The sequence below is a fragment of the Lissotriton vulgaris genome, chromosome 5, assembly GCF_964263255.1.
Source record: "Lissotriton vulgaris chromosome 5, aLisVul1.2, whole genome shotgun sequence".
Taxonomy (NCBI): domain Eukaryota; kingdom Metazoa; phylum Chordata; class Amphibia; order Caudata; family Salamandridae; genus Lissotriton; species Lissotriton vulgaris.
In genome coordinates, this window is record NC_141693.1 from 1,897,154,803 (window position 1) to 1,897,170,970 (window position 16,168).

General features: G+C 47.5%; 1 protein-coding gene across 1 annotated transcript in view; it reads left to right on the plus strand.

Annotated features, from left to right (window-relative positions):
• The window catches only part of LOC147717653 (E3 ubiquitin-protein ligase TRIM39-like), a 235,451-nt gene that overhangs the window by 189,527 nt on the left and 29,756 nt on the right, over positions 1–16,168 (plus strand). The gene's annotated exons all lie outside the window — the stretch shown is intronic.

Sequence of the window (16,168 nt, forward strand, 5' to 3'; positions counted from 1 at the left end):
TCCTGTCACTAGCGTCAGGTAAGGAAACTGATCAGCAGCAATAACACCTGTGTGCAGGCACAGGACTGACGGCTGCCTCCCCTCAGAACACATGAGGTAGGACAGCAGCCCCCAGGATACAGTGTACGAGAACTGTAAGCAGCAGATGAGGGTGAAAAACAAAACACACTCCTGCTTTCAGAGCGCAGAGACTGTTCCGGTACCCAAGGGTCACCTTCCCTCCCAGACAGTAAGGAAAGGATGGAGTCAGTCTTGAAATCTGCCTCCTCTGCCCGGTGAGAAAAATAATTTGGCTCTGACTTAATTTTGCAATAAAATGTTTTTAAAGGAGGGCGTGAAAATGGAGAACAGATGGGAAAGTGCAGGACTCTGAAACCTAGTGTGATATGTGACTTTTTCGCCTTTTTGTATTTTTTGAAACATAATAGCAAGCAACATTCCAGGAAATGTAGTTTTGTTTTATGTAGTGTTGGTGTTCACCAATGACACGCTGACTGCCGATTGTGCTTGATAAGGTATTTATTAATAGTTACACATGGTTGTTTGAGGAGCGCCGGCCGGCGCTGCCGTCTCTCACAGTGCTCGGCGCGCAATCCCAACCTGCGCGCGCATCGCCGCCAACATGGCCACCGCACGTCACGTCTACGTGACGTGCATCAACTAGTGCGCACACTACATATCTCCCCCTTTTGCCAAACTTTATTGAGTCACTTACAGTTCAGTGTCCAATTCGAAGTCTCGAAATCTGGAGGGCCTTACCACCTGCCTTCCACTCCTTGTAACCCTGACGGGGTTCTCCGGAGTCCCTTGGCTCTGCATCTCGGTGCCTTCCGCTCCTTCACTCATAGCCCCACCTTCATTCATGCTTCTCTCCAGCCTGTCCATCTCGGTTCCTTGACTTCCGCTCGCTTCTTCACCTTCTCGTACCGTCCCGGCGCTTACTCCACCTTGCTGTTCACTTGCACCCTGTCTCCTCTCCATATTTGATTCGTCCATGTCTTCCCATTCCGTTCCAGGTTGCTCCCAGATCAAGACCTGGTTGCACCTGGCCATGCGGTCCTGGGAGCACACATTTCCATCACTCAGCAGGGCCGCTCGATCATACACCTCCTTAACTTGCATGGGTTTGCTATATTTACTGTCTCCTTTCTTCTGCAGAGTGGCTAGTTTTACTCTTACCCACTCCCCTTTCTCCAGACCTGTTCCTTTCACATTCCTTCGTTTGTTGTAATGGTTGGTGTAGATGGTTTGTGCCCTTTCTAAGTTGGCCCGTACCACTGCGGGGGACCACTCCCTGGTGATAACCTTCTCCTTCCAAATCCTGTTATGTGTGAAGGGTTCTCGCCCTCTCAATATCTGGAACGGGCTGTACCCCGTGCCAGTGGGGGGTAATTCTGTAAGCCCACAGCATATTCTCTGGTGCTTTCTCCCAGTCTTTGTTACAAGTGATTGCGGCTTGTATGGCTCCCATCACCACCCTATTAAACCGTTCCACTAAGCCATTTCCGGCTGGATGGTAGATCGCCGTGTGTTTGATGGTGATGCCATTCCTTTGCATAAATTTGCTCCACTTCTCCGACGTGAACTGGGGTCCGTTATCGTTCAGAATGGACTTGGGGATTCCTTCCCTTGTGAAGGTCTCTGACAGGAACTTTAAGATGTTCTCTGTGTCCATAGTCTCGTCCACCCTTAGCTCCGGCCACTTGGAGTATCGATCCATTAGAACACACACATACTTTTTTGTGCCCTGGTCATCTAAGACAGGTCCCAAAATGTCTATAGATAGCTCTTCCCACGGGTTCGAGGGGGGGTCGAACTTCCCTAACGCTGGTCGCAGGGGTTTTAGGGTCTTGTCCGCTCCTTGGCACTGTGGACACTCTGACATGCCTTTCTGCCCTTATGTCCATGCCTGGCCACCAGTAGTTTTGTTTGGCTCTTGCCTTCAGTTTTCCTATGTCTAAGTTGCCCTCATGTAGCAGGTCCAACAGCTTGGAGATGAGGTTTCTTGGGGGAATCACTTTGTCTCCTCTGTAAGTGAACACCCCTTTGTCTCCTAGCGACAGTTCTTCTCTTACTTCGTAGTATGGCTTCATACTCGCACTCACATGTCTTTTGTCTGGCCAGCCTTGTACGATGTGCATCTTCACTTCCTTCATCTTTGTGTCCTCCTCGTATGCCTCTGCCCATTCCTGATGGCTGATTAGTTTCTCCTGGTCTTCTACGAGAGCTACCAATTCCCCTTTGCCTGCAGGGTCCTCCTCCCCTGGCTCCATGGCGGCTGCTCTACTCAGGTAGTCGGCCACTCGGTTCCTGTTCCCTGGGATGTACTCCACATCATACCTGAACTCGAGTAATTTCAGGGTCATTTTGGATATCCTGGGAGTGGCACTGGCATATCCGCTTGATGTTAGCACTTTCACCAGCGGCTTGTCATCTGTCTTGAGTAGGAATCGGGTGCCCCATAGGAATTGCCGGAATCTCGTCATGGCCCATACCACCGCCAGCATCTCCTTTTCAATCACGCTGTACTTGCTCTCGGTATCCGTCAGTGCCCTGGATGCGAAGCTGATCGTCTCCATTTCTCCTCTTCCTCGATCCTGCATGAGTACAGCACCCAGGCCCTTGTCACTGGCGTCGGTAGTGAGCACTGTGGTGCCCTGTGGGTCATATCCTTTAAGCGGCACGGCTCCCGTGACGTCCTTCTTGATTGTTTCAAACTCGGATTGAGTTTCCGGTGTCCACTGGAACGCTGTGCTCTCCCTGGTCAGCAGTCTCATGTGATGGGTCTTTGAAGCAAAGTGTACCACAAACTTGCTGTAGTACTCCGCCATCCCCAAGAACGACCTGACCTCTTCCTTGATCTTGGGGGGCGGCGCTTCTGCGATTGCTTTGACGTTTTCTGTCTTTGGTGTGATGCCCCGCACTCCTATTTCATGGCCCAAATACGTCCCGATTCCAGGCCCAATCGGCGCTTTGTCCACTCTGCCGTGAGGCCTTTACTCTCCAATGTCTGTAGTACTCGTCCGAGCTTCTGATCGTGGTCCAGTCTGTCATGTCCCATCACCAGAATGTCGTCCTGGAAATATTGGACGCCTTTTATGTCTCTGAACAGCTGGTGCATCATTTTCTGAAATACTGCGGCCGCCGAGGCCAGCCCGAACGGCATGCGGCAGAACTGGTAGCACCCGAACGGGGTGATGAAGGATGTGAGGCTCTTGCTGTCCGGGTGAAGTGCTATTTGGTGGTAGGCTGAGGTCAAGTCGATTGTGGAGTACCACCTGATCCTGGTCCTTGCCAACATCTCCTCAATCCTTGGAAGGGGAAATTTCTCTACGACAATGTTCTTGTTCAGTTCTCTCAAGTCCACACAAAGCCTGACCTTCCCATTGGGCTTCATGATCACCACCAAGGGCGCCAGCCATTCGGCGCAGGTGATCGGTTCAATTATACCTCTCCTCTCCAACTCTTGGAGTTCCGTCTGGACTGCCTCTCTTACCGCTATGGGCACATTTCTCGCCTTGTGGGCTACAGCGATGGCTCCTTCCTTGAGCACGATCTTGTGTTGGAATTTCTCCATCCTACCTACTGTGCCTCCAAACACCTTTGGGTAGTTCTCCTTCCATTTGTTCAAGTCGGGCCACACCTCCGGTTCTGTGAGTAATATTCCCTCCTGGGTCCAATTTGATTCCTAGATCGCCCTGGTCTAGCCACCCCAAGACGGAAGGTCCCCTCTCTGCTATGTACAGCTTGCAACATGCTGACCGGCCCCTGAATTCGAACATCAAGCGTCGGAATCCCGCCATTGGGATGCGATCGCCATTGTACGTGACCGGTCGAATGTCTAGTTTCTCCAATTCTGGACCCAACTTTGGTCTGAACTTTTCATCCCACACGGCCCGCTGAACTATGGTGTAGGGAGAGCCTGTGTCTGCCACAACGCTGATGGTAATTCCACCCATTGACATTTCCAGTACGGGTTTGGTTGACCTTTTCCCTTCCACGCACAATACCTGGTCGTATATGCATAGAACGGTGAACACGTCCTCCTCTGCGGCTTCCTCCTGATCTTCTTCGCCTTGGTCGACGCATTTCACTACGCCCTTGGATAGCTTCTTCCGGCACACTTTCTCATAGTGGCCTATGATACCACAGTGCAGGCACTTGGCCCGGAACGCCGGACACCTTCTGTTGCGTGCTTCGTGGGACCAACTTCCACACCTATAGCACGTTTTCTTACTGTCATTGTTTGCCTGCTTCCCTTGTGGACCTGAATTCCCTTGCCATCTGTTGGTTCCTCTGGGTACAGGATTCTTGCCTCTCTGGTCTTTGCGGTGTTCCTCCTCCTGTATCCTGTTCACCATGGTTGGGGTTGCTATGTCTTTCTTGGTCGCGTCGGCGCACCTCCGTGCAAGTTCTGCTCTCTTGACGATGACCATGACATCTTTGAGTGTGGTGTCGCCACTTGCCCATAACTTGTCCTGTACGTTCGTGCTAGTAGTGTGAATCACTATCTGGTCCTTGATAAACTCGTCTTCCCAAAGTGCGTACCTGCACGTGGCCGCCAGCTTCCTCAAGGCCGCTACGTATTCTTCTATGGACTCTCCCGCTCGTTGTTTCCTCTGCTGGAAATTGAATCTGTCGACCGACACACAGATTGTGGGTCGATAACGTTCATCCAGGTCTTCAACTGCGTGGACATACACGTCATCATCAGTACTTTCCCTCTGCTTGGGCACCAGGCTCTTATAAATCCTGAGTCCCTCCGGTCCCAAGTTCAATAACAGAATGCGTTTTTTCCTTTGTGGAGTGGGTTTTTCCTCATTCTCGTCCTCCAGGACCCCTATGAAGTTATCTATATATTCTTTCCAGTCCTCCCACTTCATCAGTGGATCCCCAGGTTTCGGTAGAAATTGCACTGGTGCAATTGCATAACCTGCTGGTGTACTCATTTTCACCTCCCTGGTCGCTGTTGCTTTGATGTCTTTGCTAGTGGGACTCCCTGGGGTGCTGTCCTTCACTTCCGTGTTGGTGTCCTCCTGGGGACTTTCAGTGCTAGTCCCCACCTCCTCCTCTTTGGTAGCCAGCGCTGTTCCTCCCTGACGCGGTGTCGCGGGAAATTTACGCGCTAGGCCTATCTGCTGTGGGGCTTCTGTGCTGCCTCTCTGACCTCTATGCCGCCTCTGTGGGTGTGTGTGGCTCTGCCACGCTCCTCAAACTCGTCGTACCTTTGGTGTGTCCTGCCGTGCCCCCATGAGCCGTCGGGTAAGCTGGCCTGTACGGGGCAGCTCTGTGCCCAGATCTGGGTGGGCTGGAGGGCTGCCTTCACTGTTGCTGCCCACGTGGAGGGTCCGGTTTTTTTTTTCCGTGTAGACTGGCTGGTACCTCCCGACGTCGTCGCCACTGTAGTGTTGGTGTTCACCAATGACACGCTCACTGCTGATTGTGCTTGATAAGGTATTTATTAATAGTTACACATGGTTGTTTGAGGAGCGCCGGCCGGCGCTGCCGTCTCTCACAGTGCTCGGCGCGCAATCCCAACCTGCGCGCGCATCGCCGCCAACATGGCCGCCGCACGTCACTTCTACGTGACGTGCATCAACTAGTGCGCACACTACATTTTAAAGGCTGAAAGACAAGAGCTTGCACATTTATAATAACGTAAATTCAGAACTGGCTGAGGATGTCACAAACGGCAGCTGCAGAAAAATATATTTTCTAAAGAGAAAGCAGAGTGGCTGAGGGGCAGAGGTGAAAGATGGTACATGTATTTTGGAAAGAGGTGGCCAGAGATATGTTTTAAAAAGGGGGAGGGGGGGCTGCAGAACAGCGGCTGAGGGATGGCACAAGAGGCAGATACTTCGAGAAAGGGCTGGTTTTATTTACAGTGCGTTTCCAGTTTGAGTGTGAAGCATTCGGTCATATTTCAGGGTGAACATTCAGCAATGTCAGGTGTCTCTTTCAGGCTCCATCAGTCGTTTCCGGTTCACCAATGAGAGGAGTAGTAGGGTATACTCAGTTCTTTACATTGAGGGAGGGAGGGAGGGTCTCTGCTGTCTCTCCACGGTGGAAGAAGGTCTCCAGGAATCATGTGGAGATAGGTAGGATCCTGTCACCACAGTGTGTCCAGCCTGGGATCTGTCTCCTGATTGGCAGGCTGACAGGAATGATCTAGGGAGTGATAAAGAATGCCCACCTCTAAAGGGATCGTCTTTGGGCTGGCCTTTGAGACACCGTGTCTGTTCAACCAGACTATCGTATTTCAGAAAAATCCAAATGTAGTATATATACATAGGCTTTATTCAGCAGGCTTCATCCATTGGTATCTTAAACGATCATTCATAGTCTGACCCGCCCACCACAGTATACAGCGAGGGGCAGTGGTTCACCCAACGGACTCATCGGTTTTCTTCACTTTGAGTGACTGCAGATATCCAATGCACATTGTTCACATCCACCTAAAAATAGTTCCTTTCTCTTCAGTGATAAATCCAGTTCATAGTGTCTTCTATGTTGTGTTTTATATTAGGTTTACTAGCTATTTATTATGACTATACTTTAGGTGCCCAAAATGGTGATTTATTTTCTCTCTTCTTTTTAAAGATGCTGTTATAAAGTGTTTAAGTGTGATTGTAACATTGTAGCTGTCTACAACCTCAGTGCCTGGATAGGTGGTGATTTATTCTGGTCTCCTTTGTGAATAATAATACTGCTAATTGAAAAACATCACTAGTAAATAGAGTGTAGTGCGTCTTTTTTTAAATGTACATTTGTTTGATTCCAGCACATCGTGTCCACGTTTGTGACATATGCTTGTAATGTGTAAATATGCATTTTTCAATTAACCTTCATACCAGCTAGCCAAAGCCAGACCTATTGGCTCTGCCAATGCTTGTCCTGGTACTGGTGGGATATGGGTATGCTTCCACCCCATGACTGCATTTTCTAGGGAGGTTGAACCCAATAACCGCACCCATTTTTGGTAATAGGTGTGAGTGCATAGATGATGAACATGGTGGCACACTCTGCTTTCCACCACCAGGCAATAGGCATGCCATACCCTTAGGAGAGATCCACTATCACTCTCACCCAAATAAGAGGCAGGCTGTTCCATAAGCCATTGGCTTTTCCACCCAGCATATCTACTGGATTCGGCATGGATGGGGATGCTTCAGATAACTCTAAGCACCACCCCCCTTCACTCCTGTGTGGCTCTGCTCATGCCTTTTCAATGATTTGATTTGCTGGTGAGACATGCCCTCTGTATGTAGCATGTTCTATCTTGAGACCGCGTGACTCGGCTGATAATGAGTCCCTCTAGTCGGTGACGCCGATGAAGTTGAAGAGGCACATTAGTAAATTGTAGAAGGCAAAGAGGTAAGAGAGAGCATCCACATTCTCTAGGAGGGAGTAAAGAGAAAGGTAAATTAAACCATACTGGAAAGTAGGAGGCTGTATATTATAAGGAATATAGAACCCCTAAAAATCTATTATTAAATAGTTATATATCACTGTGGAGTTCTGTGATTATATAATACCATTCACTCAGGCTTTGCTCTTGTACCTCCATACTGTCTGGAATTCCTGTGGGATTTGAAATATCCATATACCAAACTATTGAGGACACTTTGTCCTATATATAATGGCTCTTTCACCAAGCAAATGATCTGTGAATAATGCCACTCAGTGTCACCAAGTAAAGGAATTGTGTGTAACATAATGTTCAAGGCATGCTGTGCATATTCCTGCCATCTACTGTTGGATCCCATTGTCTGCAAGTTATTTTTCTTCGAAGAACTCTTCTTTTTGCTTGCAATGCACATGGTCCATTGTTAGATTGTTTTCTTTCCGCCGTCGGGTTTGGATGTGTGCCTCCATACTCTGGATCGATGCTATTGCAGTGATTTTTTTCAGTCCTCTCATATCCTCTTTCTGTCAGTATTGTCTTTCATTGTGTCTCCTCTTTCTCTTCTACTGGATTGACGCTTCCTATTACCGTATGGGGCAGTTTCGGCTGTCGACTCCTGTCGGGCTTCGCTTGTCGGGCCTCTCTTTGTTTACATTTGGTCTGCTCTTATGCCTAACCCGTGATGGAACAGACACCATTTCAATACTGCCCTCAGTGTTGTGTGAAGTACCCCAAGGCCTCTCCTAAGCACAGCGAAGACTCTTGTGAAGCGTGGCGCCTTATTGGCCAAAGAAGACCCTTCGAGACCACTGGTCCCGTTGACTCGTGCTGTTGTGCGGGAACAGTTAGCATACTCCATAGCTCTACAGTACACAGAACCTCGAGGGGAAACATCATTTGGAGCTGTTGGCCACTGACAAGGAGACTTTCTCATCCAAAGACAATTCTGGCTCTGACTTAGAGATCGAAGACCTTCCACTGGCTCAACAGGTCATAAGTACAGCTCTCCCTTCCCCTCGACAGCACTCTGAGTTTCTACCCCACAAGGGGCATTCATCCACTCTGGACCCACAGATGCAGGCTTCTGGGCTGCCACTGCAGTTGGGCCTTGTTTGGCACCAACCATCCGCTTTAGACGGATGTATGATGTTACAATGCATACATTTACATTGCGGTACATTACATTGCGGTTTTTACAACGCAAGTCGTTACACCGACTTGCGTTGGAGGGCGCTGGACTTAAGAGTAGTATAATTTACTATTCCAACTCCAGTCTACATACAGTAGGGAAGGTGTTGGATAGTAAATTATACTATTCCTTGTCCTAGAGCGCCATCCAGCGGAAGTCGTTGTAACAACTAGCGTTGTGAAAACCGCGATGTAATAGCATTGCGATGTAATCCCCGCGTTGTAAACGATATTTCCCGCTTTAGACACCATGCAAATTCTGAAGCCGACATCCTCGGCACCACCTGCTCCCAGCTCGGCTCGCATCAGACTCTCAAATCTGATACCATCTGCCTCAAAACCCAGGTCGGTGCCGAAACATTTGGCTCTGACCGGAAGACCAGCCTATGAACCAGTTGAACAGGTCCTCCAGAAGCTGCTGAAACAGCTCGACGCCCACCATAAACAACTTGTCAACCTCCCCCAGACACGTTGGATATTAACACAACGTCTGATGCCAGGTACTCGGCTTCCTAAGAGGCAGTTAAGTTTTGAAGTAGCTCTGGAACCCTCTCTTTACCACAATTTGCAGATGCATAGAGAGCCCAGTGGAGAGGATGTCCTCTCTGAGACTTGTTCCTTGGCTCATCGCTCCATGCAGTATCTGCCCATGGTGAAGGGGATACTCAAGCCCTATCCTGACATCTTCCAGGAACTGGTTATGGCCCAGATTATTACCCTCTGGGTTGACAAAAAGTTCAAGGCTTCCCCTTCAGACCCCATCTAAGTTAGGGGCCACGTCCCACCAGAGTCCCTGGTGGTTCATACTGCACGTAATTAAGCGAATGCTCAGGGCACCGGTGATGTTCCTCCAGTAGAAAAAAAGAGTAAAAGGATAGACGCAGCTGGTAAACATGGCACGGCCCAGTCTGCCAACCACTGGTGCATGGCCAGTTCTATTGGTTTGCTCTCTAGATATGACCGGGCCCACTGGGACGAAATGGAGGAACTCCTCTAGCACCTCTGAGAGGAGCACTGTAAAATGGGACATGAGTTGGTCATAGAAGGTAAACTGATTTCCAACACGACCATCAGGGGTGCCCTGGATGCTGCTGACACAGTTGCTTGGGGGATTAATTCTAGTGTTCTCCTCCACAGACATGGCTGGCTCCGTGTCTCTGTCTCCAAGCCGGATGTTCAACAGCATCTCCTTAACCTGCCCTTTGATTGGGAACATCTATTTGAGCCTCAGATGGATGAGATGCTGGAGAAAGTTAAGACCGATACGGAGACGGCGAAAGCTAAAGGCACCTTGCAGACGCCTTCCCTACGCGGTACTTCTGAGTAAAGTGGAGGCTCCAGACCCACCTCCCCCAAAGCCTCCACATCCTTCCTATGCATCCAGCTTCCACTAGGGGCTTCCTCATGGGTTCCTATTGTGGAAATAGTGGCAAAGGTAGCTCACCCTAGGGAACCATCCCAGCCAAACAGTGACTTGCCATTCCTTCCCCCCGATCACACAAAACTTGACAGTAGGCAGCTTCAGATGTTATTCCCCACCTAGCAATATGTCGCTTAAGACCAGTGGGTGTTAGACATCATTCACTGCATTTACTGTCTGGAGCTCATCTCCACACCACCCAACACACCACCTCTCAGACATGTCCTCTCCCCAGAACAGCAATACCTTTTTCTGGAAGAGGTCCAAGCACTCCTTCTCAAAGGAGCCATAGAGCCTGATTCACAACACCTACAGGGCTCAGAGGTGCATCCCCTCTACTTCCTCATTCGCAAAAAGTCCCTCATGCCCATCTGTCCCTCAGACCCCCGAAAGAGGACATTCTGTCAGAACACTGCCGCATGGCCACTCTTCGAGATGTCATACCTCTGCTACAGCAAGGCGATGTCATGGCTGCACTCGACCTCAAGGATGCCTTCTTCCACATCCTGATGCATCCGGCCCATCGTTGCTACCTCCGGTTTGTGGAATGCAGTCAGCATTGCCAGTTGAAAGTGCTGCTTTTGGGTGTCACCACTGCACCCTGAGTTGTTACCAAATGCCTTGCAGTAGTAGCCACACACCTGCAAAGAGAGAGCATCCATGTATTCCCATATTGCACAGCGATTGGCTGATAAAGTGCGCAGCAAAACAGCAGTGCTGTGCTCATGCCCATGCCACAATAGACCTCCTGCACAAACTGTGCTTTACCTTCATGCAGGAAAGTCCCATCGCCAGCGCTTTCAAATTTAACCTTATCTGTAAGTCATCCTCCATGTAGAGGTCCACAAAGCCTATCTTAGTCTGGCAAGAGTCCAAGCTCTTCCAAGCTACAACAGCGGAGGGAGAACTTCCAGTGTTTACTGTAGGCGGTTAACCTCCTGATCACACGGCCATTGCTTCACCCTCTTGCGTTTGTAGAGTCATTACAAATCCTTAGATAAAATCAGTGAACGGTCAAATACTTTTTGTGTTAAATTGAAATCATTGTTGTTAAATTTTTCACAGTAGATGAATTCCATATTGTGGAATTGTAAATTGCTGTTTCCGCCCAATGTGCTCCTGTTTACACCGTTGCGAGGGTCATGGTTGCCATCTTGCCTCAGCGGGCGCGTCTCGCTCAGTGTCCGGTTCTGTGCCTCACTGGCCGCCGCAATGGTACAAACTCTGCTCCGCTGCATTCCCGGTGCCGCAGGCTCTTCAGATTGCTGAACACCTTATTGGTTAGCCCCCGAATCTCGGTGGCACGGCACTGTGGCTGCAGAGCCGATGCGGATCACGACTGCACGGCCATTTTGCCTGGCCACCCCCCCCCCAGCTTCTCCTTATATAGTAGAATAATTCAGTTCAGCAAATACAGTGGTGGCATCCTTGTTACCTTTTGAATGCGTGAAAACAGCACCCAAACCAGATGCACTGGCATCCATTATTACGATGGGGTTGTTTCAGGAAAATGAGACAGAGTAGCGGTGTTAGTTATGACACTCTTCATATTTTGAAATGCAATGTCATGTTCCTGTTCTCATATAAATGCAACTCCTTTTTGTTATAAAAGTCTTAAAGGAGCCGCTACTGCTGAAAAATTATTTACAAAGTGAGAATAAAACACGCACAGACCTAGGAATAGCCTAGGTATATCTTTGTCCGAAGGTGTTGATGCTTCTCTATTGAACTTCAACCAATCAACTTTAGGTGATATGCCATCTTGTTAAATTGTGTGCTTCAAATACTCTACTTTGTGAGACAAAAACGTATAGTTTCCAAGTTGTGCAGTCATTCCCCTTCTCTTGAGAATGCCTAAAAGTGTCTAAAAATCGATTATGTTTTGTAATAGAATCAGGTGACACCAGAATATCATCCTGAAAGGCCACCACCTCAATGCCCCCAAATAAGATGTGTATCAATTTCTGGAACACCAAGGTGGCAGAAGCTAAACCAAATGGCATCCTGTAGGCTCCTTCAGGCAAAATGAAGGTAGTGATATTACAGGAATTTTCAGAAAGTTCTATCTGGTGATATGCCAGATTCAAATCTAATGTAGAGAGCAACTTAGATCCATGAATTTTAGAGAGTAAGTCTTGTATGCGTGGTAATGGATGACAGTCAACTACAATTTGCTTGTTTACAGACCACAATCTGAAACCATTGTTCTCATATTACATTCTTAAACCATTCATCCCTGCGAGAGGATTGTAAATTTTTGGTTTAAAACAAAACTACATAAGGGGCACCGTTCTAATGAAATTACTACCATTGTATCAAGTATCAAAATTATTTCTTTAATAGCGCTATGCATTAAAATAATGCCCTTTGAGAACTGTGTGCTATATAGAAGTGTTCTTCAGAGTATTAGTCTAATTATTAAAACTATTCCCTTCATAACTTCTGTAGAGGTAATGTTTCCTAATAGTACTGTGCACTAACATAATGCCCCTAAACAACTGTGTGCCATGTAGTAGTGTTCCTCAAAACATTACTCTCAGACTGTATCCACAGATTATTCAGCCACAGCAAAATGCCTCTAATTATTGCCAACTATTGAGGTGGATTACAGTCCTCATCACATACATTTTGGAGTTTTGTGAGATTATCCATCAATCATCTCCACATTCCTTATTTTTAACTAATCATTTAAAGAATTCAAAATATTTTAATATCCTGGGATGTATGTTAGAGTGTGTGTGTGTGTGTGTGTGTGTGTGTGTGTGTGTGTGTGTGTGTGTGTGTGTGTGTGTGTGTGTGTGTGTGTGCGCATGTGCATGTACGCATTTGTGTGTATGTTAAGATTCAGCCATTCATTTGGCCATTGTTTCTAAATATGAGTTGATGAAATATTGAGCCTTTGCAAGATTGTGCACGCTGGACATGTGCTATACTTTCATTCTTTTTTCATATAATGCTCTACAATTTATTTTGTGTTGATAATACATAGGCTATCTCACATGATCATCAATAAGAATTAGCTAAGAGCACCAGCTGCAATCCCACACTAGCCATTTGGTACTTCTCACGCTGGCTTGGTACCACTAGCCTCATGAGCCAGGAGAATAGGGGCAGGAGGAGAAAGTACCAGGGCTCAATGGGTTATCTTTGCATTCTGTAGTTTCTACTCCCTTTCCTTGCCATGCCAAGTGAAGAGCAAATAAGAGGTTGTTGAGGGGTTAGGAATTGAACAATGGGGGGAGCCTTTTGATGCCATTAGTCGTCTAATGATAAACAATCTAATTTCTGCTACTCTGACCATTTTGGTGAAAATGCCCACTTGCAGTCTACTGGAGTATAATCTCAGGAGACAAAAAGAATTTGGACAGTGCTTTTTTTTAAAGCTTGTGATCTTAAATTTACAGGTAGAAAATTACAATCCGAATTCAGTTCCAGAACCTCGGTTTTATTCTGATTAATTTTATATCCACCAATCAGTTCAAACCGACTAAATTCACCTAATGCTTGATGAAGATTTAATCTATCCGGAAGTAGATATAAAATAATATCTTCCGCGAATAATTTGGCTTGATTTCAAGATTGTCACGTATCCTTGTCGCTAGTGGTTCTGAGGAAAAGGAAATTTTACATGACCAATGTGTCCCCTGCGTGTACCCCAACGTTTAGTGTATGTGCATGTCACCCATGCATTTTCCCTCTGTGGCCTGAATAATGAGGCCTCTGCATTTACGTCCCACATTAGAATGTCAGTCATCAAGTCTTCCATAAAAGAAACGTTAATTCTGCACTGAGGCCCATGTGGCCCATGTGTTTGCATTGTGCACTTTTAAAATCGAGAAGAACCCATTTTGTGGCTCAGCCTGAGCCAGTCTCCGAATTAGGGTTTCAGGCCTCCAGACACTCTGAGAGCTGCAGCTACGTATCCCTGACCTCGCATACTTTTGGCTCAGCCGAGAGAGGCCCAGCACGGGGTGCCAAGACAGTATTTTGCACAACAGTTATCTGCTTGCTCTACAGAATCACATTCCTGCCTGGTGAAGAAGGTAAACAGGACCTGTCTGCAGAGATAGGGCCTAGCCTTTCTGTCTCCGTTTAAGTGATTTGCAGAGCTCGCATCCATAGAAAGCTCAAGGCCCCCACGCAATGAACGAAGAAATAGATGCCCACACTGGCTCTTGGTGATGAGCGAACTTTGCTTCAGATAATACATCCCCAGACTTAAGATATCAGATAATACCAGACGTACTGGTCGCCCTGACACTGAAGGCCTCCCTACCAGACCGAAAGTCAGCTTCCCCCAGTTACACGTCAATTACACGTCATGATCAAGTTGCGCACACAAGTAGGGCAAAGTTCCAGCTGGCCATGCAACCCCCCTCCATGTATCCACCCACCTATGACTCCTCAAGTAAACGCCCACATGTACGCCCTCATGCACGCCTACATGCTCTTATCTCTCTTTCTCTTGCTCTGCCTGGAGTGCTCCTCCCTATCTGCGAAATTAAATGTATAAATATTGTACTCTGTGAATAAAGTTTAGAAGACCCTTCCTGAACCTTAGTGGTGATGGAACCGATTCTCCCCTAACTCGAGTTATTGAAATAAAGCCCTTTTGAATCGGACACCACGGACTCTGCCTCTCACTTTATGCATGACCTTTTGTTTATTTATAGAAATTATGACATGGTAATGCTTTATTTACCACAAAAATCTGGCGCCTGAATAGGGACAAATCCCCTTCCCCACGCGCCGGAGATGTAGGTCCAGCCCTTGCCCCCTACTACAGCCGTGACGGACTTCAAAGTGTACACGCCAGCGGGACTTCCCGCTTACTCCCTCAGGCCCACGGAGGAGGACGGACTGCGACCAGGCATCCATACGAGGCGGTGAGGATCGCGGATCATCCCAACCAGAGCCCAACCTGTGAGAGAGCAAGGTCTGAGGTTTCCGAAGGTCCACCTGTTCCGCGCATGCGCAGTATCAAGTTTCCGAGGCCTTCAAGTTCTGCTTCCCGGTGAGTACCACTATGGGGAATGCATAAAGTTAAAGACGGGTTCATTTATATGAACACGGTAAAGACGTGTCTGTTCACACGAACACGGTAAAGACGGGTTCACGGTAAACGTGAACACGGTAAAGACGTGTCTCATTTATGAGACCGGTATGGCTGTGCTGTATTCCAGTGCATAAAGTTAACTGTTTTCAAGTACATGTTTAACTCCATGTATCAGTTTAGACTGTATCTGTTTTAGTGTTTAAGGGCCCGATGTAGGTGGCAAATTCCGGTCGGAAACGGCCGAAATCGGCTGTTTCCGACCGGTATTTGGCACTTTGAGATGTAGGGGGCCAGTATTTACCTATTCGGTATATTTACCGAATCGGTAAATTTACAGAATCTGTAAAATACTGAATCGGTATTTTTACTGATTCGTTATCTTCCAGATGTAGGTAGGACTCTTCTGAGTCCCACAGGCCTTTCAGATTCGGTATTTTAACACCCAATACAATTGGGTGTTAAAATACCGAATCCAGGTGTGCATGCACATGTGTGCATGCACACCTATGCCATGTGACAGACAGACATGCCCTTAGGGCATGTCTGTGTGCCACATGGCACACAAGCCAGTATTGGGGGTGCTAGAGGGTGTCAAAGTGACACCCCCAGCACCCTTGCTGGAATCGGTATTTACCGATTCGGTAAATACCGAATCGGTAATGCCCATTGATTCCTATGGGCTAACAAGGCCCATAGGAATCAATGGGGGATACCGAATCGGTATTTACAGAATCGGTAAATACCGAATCTTACAGATTCGGTATTTACCGAATCTGAAATATCTACATCTCCCCCCCTCTAATTTACCACTTCATAAATACCGAATCGGTATGATTCGGTATTTATGAAGTGGTAAATATAGATTTACCTACATCGGGCCCTAAGTGTTTTAGTGTTAATGATTAATTCAGTCAGACTATTTTGGTGTGTATTGTGTTTTCAGTTGGTTCAGTTGTGTTTTAAGTTGGTTCCAACATGCCACTGTTTTCGAAATTACGTCAGATAGGGACCAGAAAAGGTATACTAGAAGAGCCAGTTAACATCCCGCCTAGAGACACACCTGGTCATTATATGTATAATAAGCACGGGCTAGATGCCA